Source organism: Schistocerca piceifrons, chromosome 3, assembly GCF_021461385.2.
Source record: "Schistocerca piceifrons isolate TAMUIC-IGC-003096 chromosome 3, iqSchPice1.1, whole genome shotgun sequence".
NCBI classification, from domain to species: domain Eukaryota; kingdom Metazoa; phylum Arthropoda; class Insecta; order Orthoptera; family Acrididae; genus Schistocerca; species Schistocerca piceifrons.
The window spans coordinates 586,733,545-586,760,858 of record NC_060140.1 but is presented as its reverse complement, the minus strand read 5'-3'; positions in this window follow the sequence as shown (position 1 = coordinate 586,760,858).

Here is a 27,314-nt window from a genome sequence, read left to right as displayed (position 1 = left end):
AATCACTCCTCTGTTATCTTAAATCTCCCTCTGCACAGTCGAAGTATTGCACATCATGGCGGCCGAATGCTGTCCAAACATTTCAAGTAGCCGTAGTATAAATCTCTCCGTTCATATGCAGAGTCCCTATCAACAACAAACAGCAACACAGACGGCGCATATACGGTAAGCCTGAAGAATAAGAAATACATCGATGTACCTACCAAAATTCTGCCAATATCTGTCACAAAAAGTACAAACATTAAACTCTTATGATTTTCTAATTCAGATTATATATTTAAAACTTCTATAATTAATTGTAGCCAAATCCTTCTTAACAGGTTGACTGTTGCCGCACTTACTTCGTACATGACCTACGTATTATAGAACACTATTACAATGTGGCAAATACTAAGTGATGTCTTTATCCAGATGCACATTTCATTCAACGGAAATACAAAGTTCTTAATGGCTTGTTTTGCACTGTTCTGAGTATTTTCAATTTCCTTTTCTCGTTTGCTGATAAAAAGTTCCTCAGAGTAAAATGAATATTTCGTATTCCCTTAGTTCGTTAAGCAAAACGTTGTGTGGAAGGCAGCTCTGGATCAAATTTTTTTTTTCCTCACGACTTCCTCCAGAGTTAAATTTGTAGCGTCACTCCTGCCTTTGTCATCCTTACGACATCAATGTTCTGGGCGGACGAGAAAATCGCTTTTCCCATTCCTATCGAAGCTTCTCGTCGATCTAAAGGTCGGTAGCGATTCATACAGCGTAAACCGGGATCTTGCAATTATTACCGACTCAGTGACGCGGAAAATAGGCGCTCCCCGTCGGAAATGGAAGATGAAAGCGAAATTAAGCCCAGGGGAGTAATTCTGACACTCTCAGGGAACTGCTTCCCTTTACTTTCCTACATCTAAGAACCGTTAGCTCTTTAAAGTGCGATTGCTTCGCATGTGCAACCCACAGAAAGCTAAATATATCAGCTATTTGCAGTCATCATCACAAACATCTGCGTTCTGAAACATGATTATACGTGAAATTTGTCAAGTTGCTGTGCGCATTAACAAGGCCCACCTGTGTGACAGATTCAACAAACCGTCAGTATCCTAGATGTTTTAGAACAATGAGACATTGTCGAAGCAAGAAATGTTGTCAAATACGCTCCCTGTTTATTCTTTAACATTTAAAATTATATTTAAGTCATCGGCCTTCGTACCCACACTGAGCCCATTTCCTTTACTTTCTCCGCTGCAATTTGCTCTGTGTACATACTCTATGAACGTCCTAAATAGCCTGCGATTGTCTTCCCCTGCTTACATCCGTGTGACACCTGTGACACCTATACAGGGTGTCCCATCTATCTTGACCACAGTGAATAACTGTTTGTTCAGATGAAAATTACAAAATTTTTCAAGTAAATGTTCTTTAGCTGTCAGGAGCACATCAATCAGCATCACTGCCTTCGTTGTAGCTTTGTTTTTTACATAGATATGATCAGCGGTAAGACTTTTTTAAAAGGCATCCTGTATTTTTTATTCGGAAATTCATTTTCTCCCCTAAAGACCTATTCAAAAATGTATCACAGTGTACCATTCACTGAAACACACTTTATTAATTACATAACACAATACTGACTTTGAGCCCGGGATCACAAACTCGTCCAATTGATAGAGTTGTCAGAAAACAAATGAAAACCAAGTAAAAACATAACACAAAATTGACTTTGACTCTCCTGTACCATTGCCCAGGAGTAGAACATTCAAAGGTGCGCAAAGTGGTGACCCTGGACACCGATACACTGGTGAACTTCTTTAATGAAAGAATTATTTACTGCTTCCAGTGTTGTCTGCTGAAGAGAATTACAAGCAAGCACTATAAGTTCCTGTACGTCCTCTGGAGTTGTTGGAATATCTCGATAGACAACGTCTTTAATGCATCCCGAAAGAAAAAAGTGCAGAGGATTTAAATCAAGAGACCTAGCAGGACATGTAACTGCTCCTCCTCGACCAATCCATCTGGCAGGATACCTTCGGTTCTCAACACGAAGTGCACGCAAGGCATTATGCGCTGGACATCCATCGTGTTGACACGACGTAACCATTCTGGTTCTTAGTGGCACTTCATCCAGAAGAGGAGGAAGAATTCGTCTGAGGAAGTTGGCATACGCTGTGCCATTTAGATTACCATTGATGAAATAATGGCCAGTAATTGTAGTACGAAGTGTCCCACACTAGACGTTAATCCTCCCTTGATGCTGATGTTCCACCTGTCTAAGCCATCGTGGGTTGTTGCTGGACCAATAATGCATGTTCCTTGTATTTATCCAGCCTTTGTTTGAGAAGGAACATTCATCGGTAAACAGAACATTGGAGAAGAAGTTCGGGTTGGCGAGGATTTGCTGCTGTGCCCACTGACAAAACTGTACACGATTTTGGAAATCATTTCCGTGCAATTTTTGATGTAGGTTTACATGGTAAGGATGGAACCGGTGACGTGTAAGAATACGATGTACACTGGTTTTAGGAATGCCAGTCTCGTGTTGAAGCTGTTGTGTGCTCACATGTGGATTCATAGGAACGGAAGCGAGAACAGTAACTTCGACTGCTTCGTCTGTGCGAGTGCTACGACGATTTCGTTGTCGTGGGTTAAAATTTCCCGTTTCATGAAGCGTCGCAAAAAGACGAAAAAGCATCCGTCGCTCTCTGTACAGTTCCGCCTACCTTCAACAGTAACAATAAAAGAAACGTTATGTCGATGCAGTTTCTAGGAACGACAGCCTTTAGTGTATGCCTACTCCACACAACAGGACTAAACTACTGTACTAAATGTACCCGTACATAAGAAAACAGTATTGCAGTTACTGTTCTGCTAACTTACATTCCCCATAGATGAGTACCATTTCTACCTTCCCTTCGTTGGTGTACATTCTACTCACACAACTCTTTAACTGACGATGATTGACGGAATGACGGGCGTGCATTCTACTTATGTTTACATATGTCCTCTGTCATCGTCAGCACCTGGATGTGTTCCATTACCCCGAGTCCCTGCACTAAGCGCTGGGAGCGCGAGCGTCAATGTTGTGTTAAGTAACTAATAACCTTGTGCTTCAGTGAAAAAGTACACTGTGACACATTTTGAATAGGTCTTTTAGGAGAGGAATTGAATTACTGAATGAAAAATACAGGGTACCATTTTAAAAAGACATACCGCTGTTCGTATCCTTGTAAAAAACAAAGCTACAACGAAGGCAGTCATGCTGATTGATGCCCCCCTGACGGCTAAAGAACATTTGCTTGAAACATTTTGTAATTTGCATCTGGACGAACAGTTATTTAGTGTGGTCAAGATAAATGGGACACCCTGTACACCGTACTTTCTGTCCGTGTAAGTAGTATTGCACGAAGTTATCTCTGCCACTGATCGAACACAACATCAGTGTGTGGGTAATCCGTTGAATTAATTTTGAATCTACTTGTTTTTCAAGGTGTCTGTGCGGCAACAAATTTCAGACATCACAAGCTGCTTCTGGTCTAGGTTCCCCATCAGCCTCGTTCGTCTCAAGCAGAGTGATTCGTCGTGTACGTACGCTTTCGGAAACGTTTCGTTCAGTCCAAGGTGGTAAGTATCGCTCCATTATATTTATTGTACTAGCTAAAAAAAATAGTCCACATGGTTTTACTTTGTTTTCTGCGAACATTTCAGATCACTCGAGAACATTCGAGAACTTAGTGAAATTAACATTTTAAAAAATCTTAAAACGTTTAGTAAGCCACGCTGAAAATTACCCTCGAAGGCTCAAAATATTCTTAACTCCATCCGAATAGGCCTCGGAAGGTTCAACTGTATTGATCGACCGCCGTGTCGTCCTCAGCTGACAGTGGTCACTGGATGCGGATATGGAAGGGCATATGACAGCACACTGCTCTCCAGCCGTTGTCAGTGTTTGTGACCGGAGACGGTACTTCTCGGTCAAATAGCTCCTCAATTGGCGTGACAAGGACTAAGTGCACTCCGCTCGCCAACAGCGGCCCTCAGGCCGAATGGTCACCCATCCACGTGATCCACGTGCTAGTCCAGCCCGACACCCCAAAACTTCAATGATCTTACGGGAACTGGTGTTACCACTGTGGCAAAGCCGCTGGCCAACAAAAATGCTGTCCAATGCTCTTAAATCCACTGACGTATTCAACACTGCCATAATCTCAAATATTCTGCCAATTACTTCTTTATGTAAGACTAAAAACTTTCCAACGTTAAAAAAATTCAGGAACTTTCTAGAACATTCTAAAATCTGGAACATTCGTGGATATTTTAGAACATTCGAAAGATTCGCTAAAAGTACAATAATTAATATTCATAAAAGATCGACAAAATGAACAAATCTCCAACTTTTCCCCTTAAAATATACTTCGACGCAAAAGAAACGGAAGACGTCCTGGTAACTACCACAATGTGACAGCGACCAATTGAAACACTCATATCTCAAGAAACGTAGTAGCTACCACCGCACAGCCAGAAAAGCATATAATAGGGAAATTGACAAGGGGGGGGGGGGGGGCTATCGGGCCTATAGCCATCCCCCAAAGGAGTATCATATTACACTGGATGAAATGACTTCAGAAATCAACGAATGTATTACTTCAACAGATTCAATCAATTTTTTTTTATAATTATGTAGCACTATAGCTTGCAATGTATTTCAAACACATTTTAACAAAACAAAAAGGGCGGCAAATAAACCAATTAATATCACTTAACTTAAAATGGGCGCCCTGTTATTTATTAATATACATTGGATGTATATTAATGTACGAGGCAATTTACAATAATCAAGGAAGCTAAACATGCCGGGTGTGCCTACCAACACTTAAATTGCCAACCCCAGACAAAAGCTTCGAAATCACCGGACATTTGGGTGAAATCGTATTATTTTCCCGGGCACACACATTCTGTAGACACGTGTTTGCCTTTAACTCCAAAACAGTTACCAAAAACTACTTTAAGCAACACCAAATTTTACCAAGTTTTCGGTAGAGGACCCCAAGTCTCCTTTTGTTAAGCGATATTCCATTCCCCCTAACCTGCCCCCCCCCCCCCCCCGCCATTAGCCCGCCCCTCACCTTTAACGGACTTCTAGAATCGCCCCTGAGAGGGGAACCAAGAGTAGCACCTGACACAAAAACCGGTGATTGGCGGCAGGACTTTTAAATACGAAAATTATGAAGCTATACTAAATTATCATATTCCAAATACAGCTGTATTTTAGTGAATGAAATTCTTTGGATTTACGATCCTTAGAGCAAGCTAAAAATAACTGACCCTGAGAAAACCGTTATTCTTTCAAGTTAGTGCCACAACATCTTAAATTTTGTATTTATGCCTTATTTATAGAGATACTAAAAGCTAACCTTACTGGAAATTGCAGTCTTTTGAATTGAAACGGCAATTCGGAGGGTATGAGCGGAATCCTCTGAATAAATGCTGTTTTATTCTTTATCTTTTCGTGATATTGCTTTTGCTTCAATTATAACTGTTCGCGATCATTTTTTGTTTTGAATTTTTAGCTTAATATCGTCAGCTGCTTAATTTCTTACTGATAAAATAGCTCTTTCAAATAATCGAGTAATTTTTAACAATGATCTGGAAAACTTTATCTATTAATATATTTGGGCAGTTGTAAATGTCACATGAATCTTTTGGAAGCATAGTTTCACCAGTTACTCACTCAGTTTCGTTTCTTCGTCTTTGGGAAGTTGAACTCCCATATTTAATCGTAACTGTACCTTCCTCATCCCAGACCAAAGAAATTATTTCTTCAAACGTGCATTGATTTCATATGAGAGTTGATTTTCGAAGTGTTTGCCGAAAATGTCCATACTGTGTAAAAATGCATCTTCCATTGATTCTGGATTCCCGTAAGAAATACATTAGTGCGATGTCCTCTTTTGAAACCTGTGTCTTGGAACTGAACTCTCGCAGTTCCAAACCAGCGCTTTTTCATGGATTCAGGATGGAGGGCTACCACCATACAACCCCCACGGGGATGCGGGAGTGTGTGGCGGAGCTACAGTCGCACGCACTGACCAAAAAAATGGTTCAAATGGCTCTGAACACTATGGGACTTAACATCTGAGGTCATCAGTTCCCTAGAACTTAGAAATACTTAAACCTAACTAACCTAAGGACATCACACACACACACACACATGCCCGAGACAGGATTCGAACCTGCGATCGTAGCAGTCGTGCGGTTCCAGACTGTAGCGCCTAGAACCGCTCAGCCACCCCAGCCGGCACGCACTGACACCTCACTTACTTTTATTATGCGTTGATTAGGGAATGCTTTTTGGTCCTAGACGTAAAGCCTGAGAATCAGTGACAACTGAATGACGCCATTAGTTATAACATACCAGCTGTTACCTGTACCTGTGAAACATATCAGCAGTTTTGTTGCGATGAATGGTCACGAGCAAGTAAACTGTTGTACACGCAACAGCGTTAGCTGCCCTCAAGTGTCTGCCTGTTAGGGTAAGCAAAGCTCGTGATGTGCGCCCTTCGCCGGCTGCCCAAAAGCTCAACGATGCAGCACGTGTAGCGTCGTTGCAAAGTAGTGCGTGCAGAGGGGCTTCGCTATTTTCACATTATACAACATGTACACTGTGCAATAAATATAATACTTTTAAATTGGTGTACGTTTGCTGATGCAAAAAAAACATTGCGTTCAATTACTCTACCGTCTTAAAGGTCGATATTTAATTATTTTACTTTCTAAAGTAGTCTATGTTCTTCCTCAGGGTTCAAGCTATCTCCACACCAATTTTCACTGAAATCGGTTCAGCGGTTTTCTGGTGAAGACGTAACCGACAGAGTCATTTTCGCGTCTAGTAATAAAATTATTGAAAAGGATTGTATAAGCATTCTGTTCTAGTTGTTACCCACAGCTGTTCTTGCGTGTCAGAAAAACGAAATGAAATGTGTGTATGGCTTTATTGCCCCCGAGTCCCCATTCGGGATGTTCGGTCACTTGGTGCAAGTTCTTTTATTTGACGCCGCTATGGTGTCCATGATCATAAAATCATGTGGAGGGCAACACACACATCCAGTCTCGAGCGGAGAAAATCCGGTGCAGCTGGGAATCGAACGTAGGACCCCGTGATCGAGGATCAGGACACTAACCGCAAGACCATTTTTTTGCAGATTGTTTTATTGTATTAAAATGCTATGAATTGCGATATGATACAAAGTTTGTTAGCCGGCCGGTGTGGCCGTGCGGTTAAAGGCGCTTCAGTCTGGAACCGCGTGACCGCTACGGTCGCAGGTTCGAATCCTGCCTCGGGCATGGATGTGTGTGATGTCCTTAGGTTAGTTAGGTTTAATTAGTTCTAAGTTCTAGGCGACTGATGACCTCAGAAGTTAAGTCGCATAGTGCTCAGAGCCATTTGAACCATTGAACAAAGTTTGTTACAAACTCAGTTACTATCAAGCCATTTTTCAAACTGTTACATCAATGAAAGAATTTTTTTTAAAATAGAATAAACAAAGACGAGCATGAGCTATAGACGTATATCAGCAGTTTTGTTATGATGAGTGATGGTGAGTGTAGGCCTACTAAAATGAAATGTGATCTTTCTAAAATTGTTAAATAGCGTTAAACTAACGAAGAAAGAAAATTAATTTGTAGTTTGGCGCAGAGCAAATTTTGTAATATCTGTACGTGCAGCGTCGGCTGCCTTAACATGTCTGTCTGTTATCCGCTGCTGCACTTGCAGTTCATAATGAAATGGAACCTCACTAGAGGCCTCCCACATTCTACATGTAATGGCACGATCTCTCCCTGTTTGCTGTACAGTATAAATGATACCGTCGTCGTGTCTTCAAGCGACTCGAAAAATACAGTATAACAGAGGTGTCACGCTCGGGGGGCTAAAATGCGACGGGCTTGTGATTTATATTAGCATCGAGGTATGGATTAAACACGCTGAGAGTTGTATAAGCATTATATTCATTACATCGAATCATGTTATGTAGAAAATATGAAACAATAAAAGCATTTTCGCAAACTGATAAAGTTCGAACGTCAAAGAGTAAGTATCTTATTCAAAGAGTTATTAGTATTCCATGTTTCGCCTTATATCCTTCTAATCAAGATATATCTTGTACTACACACTTTCTGAGGTAGCCTCTGTTGTTCTTCAGAGTTCAGGTTATCCTTTTACCAAATTTCATGAGAATTTCAGCGGATTAGTCGCGAAAGCGTAACAGATTGACTTACTTTCATATATTTTAAATATATAAAAATCAGTCGCTGCATGTATGAAAGATCACTTGAGAATGGCTCGACCGATTTGGTTGTTTTTTTGTGGACGTTTATGTGTGTGTGTGTGTGTGTGTGTGTGTGTGTGTGTGTGTGTGTGTGCAATTTGAATGGTGTTATTGTATGAAAATCTGAATGAAAGAAATGTGACAGTCAACTTGATAGTTCTGCTGTCACACGTTTTCACAACAACAAAAAACGTGATGGTCGCTCTGACAGTTCTGCTGTCGTATGTTTTCATAACAACAACAAATTCCGCATTGAATACTAATATTTTGCGAAAAATATTGCATTTGAAAGCGATATCTCACTGTGTTATCGGTGGTGCTCATGTCTTTTGTGTGTTGCAAAGCTTGAATTGATGTCAGTTCGTAGAATTTGGTGTGTTAAAAGCTTTCAATTGATTTCAGTTTGTGGTTTATTTCCTTGGAAAAAATACCACCAGTGATGCGTCGAAATATCGACCGGCCTAAGAGCAACGCAGGCCAGTTATATGAGACTGACGAAGAGCGTGGACAGCGTTTGGAGGTAAGTCGAATTTGTTTTGTTTGCAATGACAATAAATAAGGTTAGCGAGACGGAGGAGGGCATGCATATAAAGAAGGGGAAGGAGAATATGGACAGTGAGATAAAAGACGAGATGCAAAGAGTGTGGGATAAGAGATATATAAGTACATGGAGCAGGGGAAAGGTGATGGACAGAGATAGGGGGGAGGAGGAGGAGATGGACAAAGGGAGGACGGAGAAGAGGGATAGAGAGATAGAGAGAGAAGTAAATTATGACGTATATCCATTTCCCATATATATTTAGCAACTGCGAAATGTTGCCGCGTTCGCTACTTTATAATATTAGTATAGACGGTGCTTCGTCCCGTTCCAGTGTAATGGTTTTGTTAAATATATATTTTTTTATTTCCTCTTTTTTTTTGGGAGTCATCAGTCTTCTGTCTGATCTGATGCCGCCCGTCACGAGTTCCTTTCCTGTGCTAACCTTTTCATCTCAAAGTAGAAGTTGCAACCTACTCCCTTACCTCATTAGTCTACCTAATTTTCAACATTCGTCTGTAGCACCATATCTCAAATGGTTCGATTCTCTTCGGTTACGTTTTTCCCACAGTCCATGTCTCACTACCACACAATGCTGTGTTCACACACACACACGCACAGCAGCACCTAAGAGGTACGGCATTCACTTCCCGACATGGTCACGGAAAAAAGAGGAATTATTGAACAACATAATAACCCATCTCTCCTTTTTATCCATTCTAGACTCAAGTGCCTCTGTATTTGTTCTAGGCTAACGCTACTGCATTTACTACTAATACTGACTTGAAGATCAGTAGGAAATTATGACGGGGTGCAGTGCCTCTAATACGTTAAAGATCAAGTAACTGTCCGGTATCAACATATTTTGAAACGTTTGATACTCACACGTATGTCTAAATCTACATGGATACTCTGCAAATCACATTTAAGTGCCTGGCAGAGGGTTCATCGAATCATCTTCACAAGTCTCTCTTATTCCAATCTCGTATAGCGCAAGGGAGAAACGAACACCTATATCTTTCCGTGCGAGCTCTGATTTCCCTTATTTTATTATGGTGATCGTTTCACCCTATGTAGGTCGGCGTCAACAAAATATTTTCGCATTCGGAGGAGAATGTTCATGATTGAAATTTAGTAAGAAGATTCCGCCGCAACGGAAAACACCTTTGTTTTAATAACGTCCACCTCAAATCCTACATCATTTCAGTGACACCCTCTTCCCTATTTCGCGATAATACAAAATGTGCTGCCCTTCTTTTAACTTTTTAGATGTACTCCTTCAATCCTATCTGGTAAGGGCCCTGCCAATAGAACGCAGTCTTTTCTAGGTCAGCAAGTTCGATGAACGTGTCTTGAGTTTTCTTTAGTCTTACTTCCAGTATCAACCGCACTGGTGCTTTTACGTTCCTAAAGCCAAACTGATCGTCATCTAGCACATCCTCAATTATCTTTTCCATTCTTCTGTGTATTACTCTTGTCAACAACTTGGATGCATGAGCTTTAAGGCTGATTGTGCGATAATTCTCGCACATGTCAGCTCTTGCAGTCTTCGGAATTGTGTGGATGATATTTTTCCGAAAGTCAGACGGTATATTGCCAGACTCATACATTCTACAGAAAAACATGAACAGTCGTTTTGTTGCCACTTCCCCCTATCATTTGAGAAATTCTGATAGAACGTTATCTGTCCCTTCTGCCTTATTTGATCTTACGTCCTCCAAAGCTCTCTTCAATTCTGATTCTAATACTGGATCCCCTAGCTCTTCTAAATCGACTCTTGTTTCATCTTCTATCACATCAGATAAATCTTTCCCCTCGTAGAGGCTTTCAATGTATTATTTCCACCTATCCGCTCTCTCCTCTGCATTTAACAGTGGAATTCCATTGCACTCTTAATATTACCATCATTGCTTTTAATTTTACCGAAGGTTGTTTTGACTTTCCTATATGCTGAGTCAGTCCGTCCGAGAATCATTCTTTTTCGATTTCTTAACATTTCCCATGCAGCCATTACATCTTAGCTTCACTGCACTTCCTATTTCTTTCATTTGTTTGTGACATGTATTTCTATGTTCCTCAATTTCCCTGAACATTTTTGTACTTCCTTCATCGATCAACTAAAGAATTTCTTCTGTTACCCTTGGTTTCTTCGCAGTTACCTTCTTTGGACCTATATTTTTCTTTCCAACTTCTGTGATTACCCTTTTTAGAGATCTTCATTCCTCTTCAACAGTAGCCTACTGCTACTGCGCTATTCCTTATCCCTGTATCTATAGTCTTAGAGAACGTCAAGCCTATCTCGTCATCCCTTAATATTTCCGTATCCCACTTCTTTCCGTATTGATTCTTTCTTATTAATCTCTTAAACTTCAGCCTACTCTTCATCACTGAGTCTATATCTGCTCTGGGTACCCCTTAGAATCCAGTATCTGATTTCGGAATCTCTGTCTGACCTTGACGTAATCTAACTGAAAGCTATCCGTGTCACCGGGCATTTTCCAAGTATACTTCCTCCTCTTGTGATTCTTGAACAGACTCTACGCTATTACAAGCTGAAATTTTACAGGAGCAAGTTAGTCTTTCTGCTCTCTCATTCCTTGTCCCAAGCCCATATTCTCTTGCAACCTTTCTTTCTACTCCTACCTCTACAACTACATTCCAGTCCCTCATGACTATTACATCTTCATCTCCCTTTATGTACTTATTACCCTGTCAATATCCTCAGCAGGCCGGTGTGGCCGTGCGGTTCTAGGCGCTTCAGTCTGGAACCGCGTGACCACTACGGTCGCAGGTTAGAATCCTGCCTCGGGCATGGATGTGTGTGATGTCCTTAGGTTAGTTAGGTTTAAGTAGTTCTAAGTTCTAGGGAACTAATGTCCACAGATGTTAAGTCCCATAGTGCTCAGAGCCATTTGAACCAAGCCAGTATCCTCATATACTTTGTCTCTTCATCTTCAGCTTGCGACGTCGGCATGTATACCTGAACTATCGTTGTCGGTGGTGATTTGCTGTCGATTCTGATAAAAACAACCCTATCACTGTACTGTTCACAGTAACACACTCTCTGGCCTAGCTTCCTGTTCATAACGAATTCTACTCCCGTTATAGCATTTTCTGTTTATGTTGATATTACCCTACACTAACCTGACTAGAAATCCTTGTCTTCTTTTCATTTCACTTCACTGACCCCTACTATATCTATATTGAGCCTTTGCATTTCCCTTTTCAGCTTCACTGGCCACGTTCGAGATTCTGACATTTAACACCCCAACTCGTAGAACACAATTCATTCGTTGATTAGTCACTATTTTTATCATGGCCACCTCCCCCTTGGCTCTCCCCTCCCGAATGGAGGACTATTCCGGAATCGTTTGCCAATGGAGACATCATCATGACACTTTTTCAAAATGGTTCAAATGGCTCTGAGCACTATGGGACTTAACATCTGTGGTCATCAGTCCCCTATAACTTAGAACTACTTAAACCTCACTAACCTAAGGACATCGCACACATCCATGCCCGAGGCAGGATTCTAACCTGCGACCGTAGCAGTCCCGCGGTTCCGGACTGCAGCGCCAGAACCGCACGGCCACCGCGGCCGGCTAAAGGGTAGAGCAACGGGTCGTAACACATCTGAAATGTAACGTCCACTGTTCAAAGAGCCGTCAATGCGAACAAGAAGTGACAGAGACGTGTAACCAATTGCACCCCATACCATCACGCCGGGTGATATGCCAGTAAGGCGATGACAAATACACGCGTCCAATGTGAGTCCACCGCGATGTCGCCAAACACGATGTGACCATCATGATCCTTTAAACAGAACCTGGATTCAACCGAAAAAAAATGACGTTTTGCCATTCGTGCACCCAGGTTCAACGTTGAGTACACCATCGCAGGCGATCCTGCCTGTGATGCAGCGTCAAGGGTAACCGCAGCCATAGTACAATACTACGTTCTAAGTTAACCACCTGAAAACATACTCGTACCTGGAGACTTCGGTCGCTGGCGTACTGAAGGGACGAAATAGAGAACTGTTCACGTATTTTTCTCAAAACCGTCAGTAGAATGTATCACGAAGGTTTACTACTTGATTTTTGTGACAGAAAATGAATTATACCAATAAGCACAATAAGTATCACGTTTGCAAACAACACTGGAGGCATTATTGAAAAAGAATATGACAGTTTGTAAATTGGATTGTTTTATGTTAATTGCATAAAACCTGAAATTCTGTTAACTATGACGTTTAGCGACCATTCAAGCGAATAACTAAAGCTTTTACTTATTTTAAAACTATGACTTTTTCTGTTACTGTTCAGAACCCAAGTAATAGCAAATCGCAATAAGAAATTAACTAACTACTTCTATATGCTGACAGCATTGAATTATTACTCGTGTTACGTAACATTAACGTAAGCGCACAAACTTCTAAACTGCATATGATTGCTTTTCATTTTCACTAATATAACTGATCCTCCTGATACATTTCTAATATAGTCTGAAATGCGAACGTGTAAGCAGTGTGTGGTTAACACGTTGCAGTACCTCTCCGTCTTGCCGGCCGGACTGGCCGAGGGGTTCTAGGCGCTTCAGTCTGGAACCGCGAGACTGCTACGGTCGCAGGTTCGAATCCTGCCTCGGGCATGGATGTGTGTGATGTCCTTAGGTTAGTTAGGTTTAAGTAGTTCTAAGTTCTAGGGGACTGATGACCTCAGAAGTTAAGTCCCATAGTGCTCAGAACCATTTGAACCCCTCTGTCTTACGTCAAGAATGTGGTTACTGGTCACCATACCACATTTCTTGACCGTGATGCCTGCTGGAGTTGGTAGTGCGAGAGACTTCAGTATTTATTTAGCCTTGAAAACATTCTTGCATCCGAGTCTATGACATAACCAAGAAAAGTGTTACCGTAAGTATACCAAATTGACGTCTCCGAGCTGATAGTCCATGCTGCTGCAAATGTCGTCGAACTGTTCGTGCAGATGGTTGTTGTCTTCAAAACGTCTCCATCTGTTGACTCAGGGATCGAAACGTGGCTGCACGATCCGTTACCGTCATGCATGTAAGATGCCTGTCATCTCGACTGCTAGTGATAGGAGGCCATTGGGATCCAGCACGGCGTTCCGTATTACCCTCCTGAAACCACCGATTCCATATTCTGCTAACAGTTATTGGATCTCGACCAATGGGAGCAGCAATGTGACGATACGATAAACCGCAATCGCGATAGGCTACAATCCAACCTTTATCAAAGTCAGAAAAGTGATGGTACGCATTTCTCCTCCTTACACGAGGCATTACAACAACGTTTCACCAGGCAACGCCAGTCAACTGCTGTTTGTATATGAGAAACCGGTTGGAAACTTTCCTCATGCCAGCACGCTGTAGGCACCAACCTTGTGTGAATGCTCTGAAAAGCTAATCATTTGCGTATCACACCATCTTCTTCCTGTCGGTTAAATTTCGCGTCTGTAGCACATCTTCTTGGTGTAGCAATTTTATTGGCCGGTATTGTAAATACGTCAGGTGCTGGTATGTATCCGTCGTGAAAGACTGTTCTTGAAAATATGTGTACATATAGATACAGGGTGTAACGTCATAAGTGCAGTTTTTTTCTGTATGTGATACACATCAGTGGGTTAGTTATTTTTTCTCTGCGTCTAACAGTCTTCCCACAAAAACTTCACCAACTGATGTTTTCCGCACGGTCTTACTGCAGTACTAGGTGCATTGCGCCTGTCAGTATACACTAACAGTTTCGCGTCCACACCCTACCTGCTGCCCGGGGTAAATAAGCATTAAAGGCCTGCTCTTGCCACTTGTACTTGGTGGTGCTAACCAACCTAAAAACTTATGACTTGTAATGGCTATAATTATTAGTCTGCGAATGACGTAAATAGTGATATTATGTTGTTCAGTAGAACGTGCTCACTCGCCAACAGAGAAACGATTATCTGATGATGATGAGGTCTCATACTCAGAGGTGCATAGGGGACGATGCGGGAGACCCTCATCGCTGTACTAGGCAAGGTCCTAGTGGAGGTGGTTTGCCATTGCCTTCCTCCGACCGTAATGGGGATGAATGATGATGATGAAGACGACACAACACCCAGTTATCTCGAGGCAGGAAAAATCCCTGAATCCGCCGGGAATCGAACCCGGGACCCCGTGCGCGGGAAGCGAGCACGCTACCGCAAGACCACGAGCTGCGGACGATTATCTGAAGTGATAATCATTACATAAAAAAACGTGCACCACGACTACGAAGGAGTTATGCAAATTGGTCACATACTGATATTCCTACAGGTATCTACGAAAAATGCAAAATTCTATAAACTTTGAAGGAATATGGATGTATGTGTGACATTGCAGCCGAATTTCACCACTCAACTGGCAGGGATAGTAAAGAAGGGAGATGTAGATACTAGGATATAAAGTCTTTGTGAATTTCATTCTGTCTACTCAGTTGGCAGGAATGGATAAACCACGGTCGAACACATCGTCAAGAAGGAAGAGGTCGACCGATCTTCATAGAGGCACTCAGAACACCGGATTCGTCATTATCATCGATTCGACATGCAACTGGTGCTTCAGTGAGTACAAGAACCATTAATACGCGGCTCACAGAAAGGTGGTTGAGCTCAAGACGCCTCTTGCGTCGAATACCATTGACCTCTGTTCACCAACAAGCCCATTTGCAGTGGTATCAGCCACAATCATCCTGGAACCTCATTGACTGGACTAGAATTGCAGTCATTCATTAACTCTGATGACCAGAGATACTTGTCTGGAGACGCCCCACACAGCAGTGAGATACCAACCTGACTGTCAGCCGCTATACGCCCCGACAACCAGGAGTTATAGTCTGGAGTGGAATATCATTTCATAGCAGGGCCCCTTCGGTTGTCATCCGCGACACCATTACAGGACAGCGGTAAGCTGACGATATTCACGCCCCTTTTGTTGCACTTAATGGCATGCCATCCTTGGCTTATATTTCAGCAATATAATGCCCGCTTGCACACAGTGAGAGTTTCTACTCAGTCTCATCCTGTTTGCCAAAACCTACCTTGGCCAGGAAGGCTGCTGGATCTGAGAACGTCTGGAGCACTATGGTCATGGCCCTCCAGCCAGCTCGGGATTTTGGAGATATGAAGCGCCATTTGGACGGAATTTGGCACGATATCCCTCAGGACATCCAAAACTCTGTCAATCAATGAATCAATGCCAAGCCGAATAATTGCTTGCGTAAGGGCCAGAGGTGGAACAACGCGTTATTGATTTGCTCACTTTGTTGAGCTCCTTCTCTTGGATAAATCATAACTTTTTTCTGAAACTGTAATCATTTATTTGCCTGTACTTGTACATCTACCGTTTTCCGTTCCATTAGGGTAATTCCTTCGTTGTGCATCATTTTTCTCTTTCGTCTTAGAATAAACCAAGCTATCAGGCCCAGAAGACCACTTGATAGTTGACCAGCCGCCGTGTCATCCCCAGTCATCCGTCATCGGATACAGTACCGAGGGGCGTGAGGACAGCACACTGCACTCGCGGACGACGTCCACTTTCAACCTTGGAGGCCATACCTCTCAATCAGGTAGCTCCTCAGTCGGCATCACGAATCTGAGTGCACCCCTTCAGCCTGGTCCAGTCCTCCCACCAAAGAAAATTCCCATTGCAATACTGAGAATCGAACTAGGATAGGATACTAAACACAGCCTTCCGAAATGCCTTCACAAAAGAAGACGAAGTAAATATTCCAGAATTCGAATCGAGAACAGCTGCCAACATGAGTAACGTGGAAGTAAATATCCTCAGAGTAGTGAAGCAACTTAAATCACTTAATAAAAGCAAGTGCCGGCCGAAGTGGCCGAGCGGTTCTAGGCGTTAACAGCACGATCGCTACGGTCGCAGGTTCGAATCCTGCCTCGGGCATGGATGTGTGTGATATCCTTAGGTTAGTTAGGTTTAAGTAGTTCTAAGGTCTAGGGGACCGATGACCTCAGAAGTTAAGTCCCATAGTGCTCAGAGCCATTTGAACCATTAAAAGCAAGTCTTCTGGTCCAGACTGCATACCAATTAGGTTCCTTTCGGAGTACACTGAAGCACTAGCTCCATACTTAACAATCATATACAACCGTTCGCTCGACGATAGATCCGCACCCAAAGACTGCAAAATTGCACAGGTCACACCAATATTCAAGAAAGGTAGTAGGAGTAATCCACTAAATTACTGGCCCATAACGTTAACGTCGATATGCAGCAGGATTTGAGAACATATATTGTGTTCGAACATAATGAATTACCTCGAAGAAAACGGTCTATTGACACACAGTCAGCATGGGTTTAGAAAACATCGTTCCTGTGAAACACAACTAGCTCTTTATTCACATGAAGTGCTGAGTGCTATTGACAAGGGATTTCAGATCGATTCCGTATTTCTGAATTTCCAGAAGGCTTTTGACACTGTACCACACAAGCGGCTCGTAGTGAAATTGCGTGCTTATGGAATATCGTCTCAGTTATATGACTGGATCTGTGATTTCCTGTCAGAGAGGTCAAATTTCGTTGTAATTGACGGAAAGTCATCGATTAAAACAGAAGTGATTTCTGGCGTTCCCCAAAGTTGTGTTATAGGCCCTTTGCTGTTCCTTATCTACATAAACGATTTGGGAGACAATCTGAGCAGCCGTCTTGTTTGCAGATGACGCTGTGGTTTATCGACTAATAAAGTCATCAGAAGATCAAAACAAACTGCAAAACGATTTAGAAGAAATATCGGAATGGTGCGAAAAGAGCCAGTTGACCTTAAATGCCGGCCGGTGTGGCCGTGCGGTTCTAAGCGCGTCAGTTTGGAACCGCGTGACCGCTACGGTCGCAGGTTCGAATCCTGCCTCTGGCATGGATGTGTGTGATGTCCTTAGGTTAGTTAGGTTTAAGTAGTTCGAAGTTCTAGGGGACTGATGACCTCAGTAAGTCCCATAGTGCTCAGAGCCATTTGAACCATTTGACCTTAAATAACGAAATTGTGAGGTCATCCACCTGAGTGCTAAAAGGAACGCGTGAAACTTCGATTAGACGATAAATAAGTCTAATCTAAAAGCCGTAAATTCAGATAAATACCTAGGTATTACAATTACGAACTATTTAAATTGGAAGGAACACACAGAAAATGTTTGGGGGAAGGTTAACTAAAGACTGCCTTTTATTGGCAGGACGCTTAGAAAGTATAACAGACCTATTAAGGAGACTGCCTACACGACGCTTGTCCGTCCACTTTTAGAATACTGTTGCGCGATGTGGGATACTTGCCAGACAGGACTGACTGAGTACATCGAAACAGTTCAAAGAAAGGCAGCACGTTTTGTATTATCGCGAAATATGGGAGAGAGTGTCACAGAAATGATATAGGATTTGGGCTGGACATCATTAAAAGAAAGGCGTTTTTCGTTGCGACGGAATCTTCTCACGAAATTGCAATCACCAACTTTCCCCTCCGAATGCGAAAATATTTTGTTGACACCGACTTACATAGGGAGTAACTATCACCAAGATAAAATAAGGGAAATAAGAGCTCGTTCGGAAAGATACAAGTGTTTATTCTTCCCGCGCGCTATACGAGATTGGCTCTGAGCACTACGGGACTTAACAGCTGTGGTCATCAGTCCCCTAGAACTTAGAACTACTTAAACCTAACTAACCTAAGGACATCACACACATCCATGTCCGAGGCAGGATTCGAACCTGCGACCGTAGCAGTCGCGCGGTTCCGGACTGCGAGCCTAGAACCGCGAGACCACCGCAGCCGGCGCGCTATACGAGATTGGAATAATAGAGAATTGTGAAGGTGGTTCGATGAACCCTCTGTCAGGCACTTAAATGTGATTTGCAGAGTATCCATGTAGATGTAGATGTAGATCAGGGCCTCTCGGCTACGAAGACGGACAAGGTGGTTCATGATGTATTCTAAACAACTCATCTCGAAATGAATGCAGTCTTTATTCGATTACTTGTCAGTTCGGTGGTTCAACATTTCTATCACGTTCTCTCACCAGTCAGACAAGCATGTAAATATTCGTATCACCTTTCTTTGCATCTACTCGATGACTCCTGTTAATCTGATCTGATACGACTCCCATAAACTTGATGGGCACTCAAGTATTGTCCGAACAAGTCCGTTGTTTCTAATCTCTTTTGCTGACAAACCACAGTTTGTCAATATTCTACCAAGACTGTAGCTTATTATTTGCTTCAGTTGTAATTGAGCTTATGTGACCGTTCCGTTTCTTACCCCTACGCATTGTTACTCCAAAATGCGTGAAATAACTGAATAGCTTTGACTCATTAATGCTGTAGTCAGAATATATCACCTTTTTACATTTCCGTAAGTACACAGCCCTTAATTCCGCTAATGTCTTTGCACCATATTCGTTGAGATCTAATTGGATATCATTGTAGTTTGTTCTGGACAGAATGTTGTCATGAATAGCTGCATCATCCGCGAAATTACAGCGATTACAATTAATTCCATCCGCTCTCTTCAATGTTCCAGGAGAACAACAATGATCCAGTTACATTGCTCTGAGGCACATCGAATATTACTATCATTTTTGATCGCTGTTCATCCATCCCCCTTGCAGCCTGTCAAAAAATTTTATACGCCTATCCAGTCGCATACCTGTTGAGATATACCATAGTGAACAATTATTTTAGTAAGTGTCGATGTGGTGCTGAATCAAAAGCTTTTCGAAAGTCAAAATCAAGAAACACCTAGTCAAGCCGGTTTCCTGTATCCATGTGTGAAGAGCTAAATTCGTTTTGTTTAATCATTGTTTTCGGAACCAATGCTGATTTCCCTGAAGAATGTTGTTTTCTCCATGCTGTGACAGTGGTTCGTCTCAGAATACATTCTAGAACACAGTTACAAATAGATGTTAGCGAAATAATACGGTAGTTGTGAATCAGTTCTGGGTCGTTTGTTGTAGATGACCATGACAGCGCTTTCAACCACAGCGAACACATCACTTCTCAAAGGACGTGCAGAAAATTTGGAACCCCGCGTCGTCAATGAATTTCAGCAATTCCAGATGCTTTTGACTACATAAATATATCGAGAAAAGAACGCCTTAACGTTCCATCGACGGCGTGGTGACTAGACCCCCGGAGCAACCTAGGATTCCTCCCCCGGAGCAACCTAGGATTCCTTATCAAGGAAGACATCACGAAATTTGCCTTAAGCGATTTAAGGATATCCCAGGAAATTTGAAACTAAGTGCCTGGACGGGAATATGAACTATTGTCCTACTGAATGCGAGTCCAGTGTATTGACCATACCTCCAAGTCGCTCGGTGTTAAAATGCGATATCCAACTAAATAGGAAGCACATGAGCTTATCATCCACCAGAAATAGTACTATATTGCGTGGTACTCAGTTATATTTAGCACTGCACGCTACTGAGCTTTTAAAACAAAGACGGGTGATTCTCAATTATATATATATATATATATATATATATATATATATATAATTATATATATATATATATATATAGATATGTATCCCATCAAGTTTTTACAGCGCATGTGAAGAATAGCGTTTATACGTAAATATAATAGTTAACATATTAGTCTGTTAATAAGCAACAGATATGTGGGTAATCGTTAGGCTGAATATATAAATACACAAACTGGAAAGCATTCACAATGCCGACAAGACCCATAAGCAGTTGTCAGCTTCACATTGCATTAATCGGTCGTTTAATCAAGGGTTTCACCGTTGGCATTTGATTTATCACAGATTACACAACTACGTTACGAATTTTTCTTACATGAGTCTCAGGCTGTCAGTTGTTCAGTACCATCATTACTATACTGCCCACACACACAAACCGACCAGATGTAGACGTAGTCGCGTTAAGTATACGGAAAATTGTCAGCATAGCATATAACGCTGTTGTTTTAAAAAGATTCCCCTTCAGTGCGTAGACGCATCTATGTGCGCTCACACAAAATACGTAACGTCATACGAGCACCAACGTAACGCTAGATGAAATATTTTATTATCCAGCTGGATATTATCAGGCAGACACCTCGCTTTACACAGTAAGGAGTTAAAAGAATAAAGCTACACAAAAAGTTGATACCTTCCGGAAATACTGTGAAACAGTGTCGCTTGCATTGCTCTTCGGGTCGGTCGTACACGGGAACAGTTTTTCCGCGCAATTTTTTTCATCTCTTTTATTTTCTTTCTACGTTACGCCGAAAAACATTGTTTTCTCTTAACAATGTTAATTCATTTCACTGGTCCATGGATGTGTATCTTTCATTAAACGTTAAATAAAATAAATGAATAATATTCACCTGCTTTTCGTTGTAAGCTCTGATAGTGTACTTTTTTAATCTTCCTTATGAAGGCCGTAGTGTTTAAATACTCCTAGTACTCCAGGACGAACACAGAAAAATCTTTTGACTGATGAAACTATTAGCCATAATTCCAACAGTTGACGCAAGGCGACAGAAAAGCATTGATCTCCCTTTAGACACTAGAGGTCAATCGCCAATTCTGATGCAGAAGGAAATATTCAGTAGATCTTCATTCCTGGAGTTCTCTCATGGGTTTATAACTCTTAACGATTGGTAAAGATGCCACATTAGCATCCACATCCACATGATTTGCGGCAACTTTTCGAAAAAAAATGTAGTTTCTCAGTTCTCCAGTAGAGTTAGATTGACATTTGGGCAACGAACCTTGCTATCGTCCCAAGACTGCCGCTGTTGAATGATTAACTGTTCCAGAGCGGCAGTAGCGCTGCACTGGCACGCGCTTGTAGTACCTCTCCCCCCCCCCCCCCCCCCCCACCAGCACCACTCCCACCATCAGTCGCCTGCCATTTCCCCGACAGGAAACCGCACTGGGAGGAAGCACTCGCGGAGGGCATGTCAGAGAGCCTTCCACCCCTCCACTGTACAGTGGAAGGGTGGTGGAGAGGGGAATGTCACGACATCCCCTCCGACTAGCTCAGCATTCGTCAGTGATCACCTGAGAATAACACAATGCCCGTCTCCGGGACAATTCCTATTATAACCCTCTGACAGTTACGGAAGCAATCTCTCTTCTTCCATATTATCACTTAGCAGCACAAGTTTTCTCAGGGGTGTGTACATGGAAGCGAGTAATGACGATACGGCCATCTGAAAACGGATTTAACAATCACCTTATTTATTATAAACTTTTTATGGCACATTATAAAAGACAATTTTGTTTCGGCGCCGGTAAAATGATTCTAACAACACCGATGATAATGCTGCAAACTGAAATATAAATATCAGGGGTGCCCCAAGGCTTTCGTTTCACTAGGGGCAAAACATTTTCCCCATGCATGTAATTTTTGAAATTTGGAGGATATCATTATCTGCTCATGATTTTCTCCTATTGGTTTCTAAAGCGCACTTTTAGTACCTAGGCAATGTTATAAAAATAAGGTAATGTTACAAAAATATACATACTAACAGCAGAATTTTTGTAAAACCTATTTTTGCGTTATCAGATTTTACGTTTCCCACCAAGTATGCCATTTTCTGTTTGTCCCATTATAAGCTCTGTTCTCCCAGTTAATTCTTTTCCTGCTATTAACAATTTCGTAGGGATAACATCTCCCACTTTTTGCACTTGTGAACCTCTACCAGAAGCTTCAAGGTAGATTTTCAAATCGATTTTTGTGGAAAATATATCATGTTCCCAACCACACAAAAACAGCAGAATACTGCATAGTGTAAAACTGCACCTGTTGTTTCAGCATCTTCATCATTCTGGGTCCTATGAGAAATATATGTAGCATTTTGAGTGGCATTTCAAAATATTTTAACAGTGACCATACACTAAAATGCAATAAATCATCAGAAACGCTATTTGAATTTCTTTTTCCTCTTATTGGCAAGACAACAAATGCAAAAAAACAAAAGACATAAACAACTGGTTTCAACTTAGCGTAGTTCTTCTGTACTAATTTCGCTATGTGAAATTAACGACTTCTTCTACATTGTTATTTTTGTTTTCATAACTTCAACGAAGTTGCTGGACTTTTAAACTGCGTCTTCATGCTATTAGGAATTCATAAGCATTGTTACTGACTCATAAAAGTTCTTGAAACTGATGACAGGACGGTTCCCGAATACGCAGTGATGTCGGGATAAGAACACACACCTCAATAAGAGCGCCTTTATCTATTTTAGAATAAACCTGCCATGGAGATAGTGGAAGCCAGTCCAACCGAAATATTCTCTTCATGCCACCTACGACAGTTATATGGTTTTTGTAATTTAAGGTCCAAGGCCCTATAAAGTTTTTCATTACTCTATTTCATTCTACAGCTCACGTTTTTTGAGTCTCAGTCTCCTGATTGATTTCATGCAGTCCACCACGATTTTCTATCTGCACCAATCTTTTCATTTCAAAGTAGCACTTGCACCCTGCGTCCTCAATTAATTGTTGGGTGTAGTCCAATCTCTGTCTTTCTCTACAGATTTTACCCTCTATAGTTATATCTAGTACCATGGAGGTTATTCCCTGACGTCTTAACACGTGTCAAGTCATCCTGTGCCTTTTTCTTTTCAGTGTTTTATGTTCCTTTCTTCACTGATTCTGCGAAGAACCTTCTCATTCCTGATATTATCGATCCATCTGATTTTTAACTTTCATCTGTAGCTCCCCATTTCAAACGTTTCGGTTCTCTTCTAGTTTTCCCACAGTTCAAGATTCACTGCCACACAGTGCTGCACTCCAGACGTACTGTACATTCTCAGAAATTTCCTTCTCAAATTAAGAGCAATGTTTGGTACAGTAGACTTCTCTTGGCCAGGAATTCCCGCTTTGCCTGTGCTTGTTTGCCTCTTATTTAGTCCTTGGTTTGTCTGCCATGGGCTACCTTGCTTCTAACGTAGCAGATTGCTCAAAGAAATTAATTGTTTACAGCAAGACACAAATGGAAAATACAAAACATTCTTTAATAAAGTTAGCACTTTATTTGAAAATTGTTTCCCCTGAAGGTAACTCAAATTAAGCAGATGCCTAATAAGAAACCATGGATCGCACAAGGGATACAGATATCATGTGAGACAAAAAGGAAACTCTATCTGATATGTAGGGACGCCTTTGAGACTAGCATAGCTCATTACAAAAATTACGGCAAAATATTGAAGAAGGTTAACCACAAATCTAAACACCTGCATTACGAGAAGAAGATAAATACATCCAGTAATCAAATAAAAACAATATGGGATATAGTTAAGTCAGAGACAGGTAGGACCAGAGATGAAGAGGAACAAATAACTCTAAAAATAAATGAGACCAGTGCACACAGGCAATCTCAGTAAAATGGAATTGACACTTACTTCACCCAAAGAAATAGAATCCACCATCAAGTCCTTGAAATCAAAGCATTCTGGTGATTATGATAACATGTCAACAAAGTTAATAAAATAATGATCGTGTGAGCTTAGTCATATCTTAAGTTACTTGTGTAATCAATCACTTATGACAGGAACATTCCCAGACTGGCTGAAATATGCTAAACTTATACTTCTCCACAAGAAAAGGGACAAAGAAATGCCATGAAATTACCGACCCAACTCACTTTTACCAGCTATTTCAAAAATCTCTGAAAAGGTTATGTTCAAGTGTCTACTTAAGCACCTTAGTGAAATTAATATACTGTCAAAGTCACAGTTTGGGTTTCTTATGGGTTCTGATATTGAGAAAGCTATTTACACTTACAGTGAAAATGTCATTAATTCATTAGACAACAAATTAGAGGCAACTGGCATATTCTTTGACCTGTCAAAGACTTTTGAGTATGTGAATCACAGCATTCTTTTAAGTAAATTAAGATATTATGGCATCACTGGTAGTGCTACAAAGTGGTTTCAGTAATATCTTATTTACAGAAAACAAAGGATGCTTTACATAACACTTCAGCAGTAGGCAATCAGACATCATCTGACTGGGAAGAAATTACATGTGGTGTTCCCCAAGGTTCCATACTAGGTCCACTAATTTTTCTTGTTTATATTAATGACCTGTCATCTGTTACATTACCAGATGCCAAGTGTGTCTTATTTGCAGATGATACAAACAGTGCAATAAATAGTAAATCAAATATAAATTTAGAAAGGCAGCTAATCAAATTTTTACTGACATTAATAAGTGGTTCATAGCCAATTCACTGTCATTAAACTTTGAAAAGACCCACTATAAGCAGTACCGAACTTCCAAGATGTAGAGAAGCAGCCTACTCACGCCTTATAAAATTAACATCAGTCTTTCCATTGTGTGCCAGCCAGTCCGCTGTAACTAGCACTGACATCATAAATGTTGTGCAATACTTTAAAAATCAAGTAAATAACGTGAAACGTTTCTAGCATGTCAGGAGTAATACTAAATCAATATGTGCTGAATTGGCGCAACAGAAAAGAGCTAGAAACTTAAAAATTTATATTTAGATTCCTTTTGCATAATAATTTAGTAGAAACAGTATTCTGAATCTCACAAATTAAAATTTTAGTTGGAATTCATGATTTTCTGGTTTTTGTCTTAGAAATTAAGGAACAAGATAGATTAAGTAGGCGAATAAATAAAGCTAGGATGTTTAAATTTAAGTAGAAGGGAGATCCGCTATAATCATAAAGATGTGAGAAGTTTCAACTGAATAACTATAAAACTATAGCGATAGCGTATCTCCAAAGGGCACATTCAGAGCTCGTCTACTGCGTGTAGTGTAATTAAATTAATTCTCTCGCCCAAAATATTTGACTTAGCCACGTCAGACTTTTTTATGTTTGCTTACTTGTGTGCTGATTGCACAATTAAATTGAAAGCTGCATCGGCCATCAGCAAAGGAAGCAATGATTTATTCGATAACTTGATCAGGCGTTCCCTTGGCCGTCCGCACCGCGGCTTTATATGTAAGAACGCTGTGCAAGAAAAGAAAGGCCCCAGTTCTCTCCAGACGCTGATTACCGCACCACCTGTGCTGGGAGTCACATCGCGTCGGTATCGTTGATATAAACAGCCTTGGATGCAGTAATAAGTTACTCGGGGCACGCGTAACCATGAAATCATTTTCGAGTGAAGTGTTAATTTTTGGATGACGTTACTGATCTATCTTTAGTTTGTGTATGTCGTATTTTCACGTGCCGCCGCAGGGCAGACATTCTACCATTATTAGCGTGGCATTTGATGAACATTATCATCAAATTACGACGAGCATTCACTTACACATTTAATTTGAACAGTTATAGTTGCATCAGTGCATTTGACTCTGAACTGCTCTGGTAGTTGGATTGAGTGGATTCTTTTGGTCTGTGACTTTCAGAATATAGTGAACATTTTAGAGAGAATGGTTTTTGATTATGAATCCCAGACAGTTTCCTAATTCCTCAGAGCTATAAGCTGTAGCCATAAATGTATTTCTCAGATGAAGTGGGCACTAGGAAAAATGGTTCAAATGGTTCTGAGCACTATGGGACGTAACAGCTGTGGTCATCAGTCCCCTAGAACTTAGAACTACTTAAACCTAACTGGGCACTAGGAATTCTAATTACAGGCTTCACGTTTTGCTAATCACTTTCTGGTTGCCAATATTGTAGTTAGAGAGCCAGTGTTGAGAACAGCAAACAACAGCATTAAATAAATAATAGGAACATTAACAATTATTCCACCCGCCGCCCCACAAAGAGATTTTCTTCTAGTGTGTGTATAAAATATGATGACATGGAAACAGGAGAAGTTGAGAGTGAACAATTCTTGGGATTACAGTTTGATGATAAATTTACTTGGGAGCGACATACTAACGAACTGCTAAAGCGCCTAAACCATTCTGTGTTTGCAATGCGAATGATGTCAGACATAGGAGATATAAATATAAAAAAAACTGGCATATTTTCCTTATTTTCACTCCTTTATGTCATATGGTATCATATTTTGGGGTAACTCCACAAACCGAGAACAAATTTTTAGAGTACAGAAGTGTATAGTAAGAGTAATGTGTAGTGTAAATCAAAGAACATCATGTCAAAACCTATTCAAAGAATTGAGCATACTAACCACAGCTTCTCAGTACATTTACTCCTTTGTTGTAAATAATACATCTCTTTTTCCAACTAACTGCTTAGTACACAGTATCAGTACTAAGAATAAGAACAATATACGTATAGATTTAGAATCATTTACTCTTGGCCACAAAGGAGTCCATTATTCAGCAATGCATATTTTCAATAAGTTACCAGTAACCATTAAGAGTTTAGTTTCAGACAAGGCACAATTTAAACATAATTTAAAAGAATTTTTGCTGGCCAACCCCTATTCCATCCATGAATTTCTTAACAAGTGCAGTAGACCATTTTAATGAAAATTTATTATACTTTAATTTTTGACAATACTTGGTTGTAACAGCCAAGTAACTATCTACTGT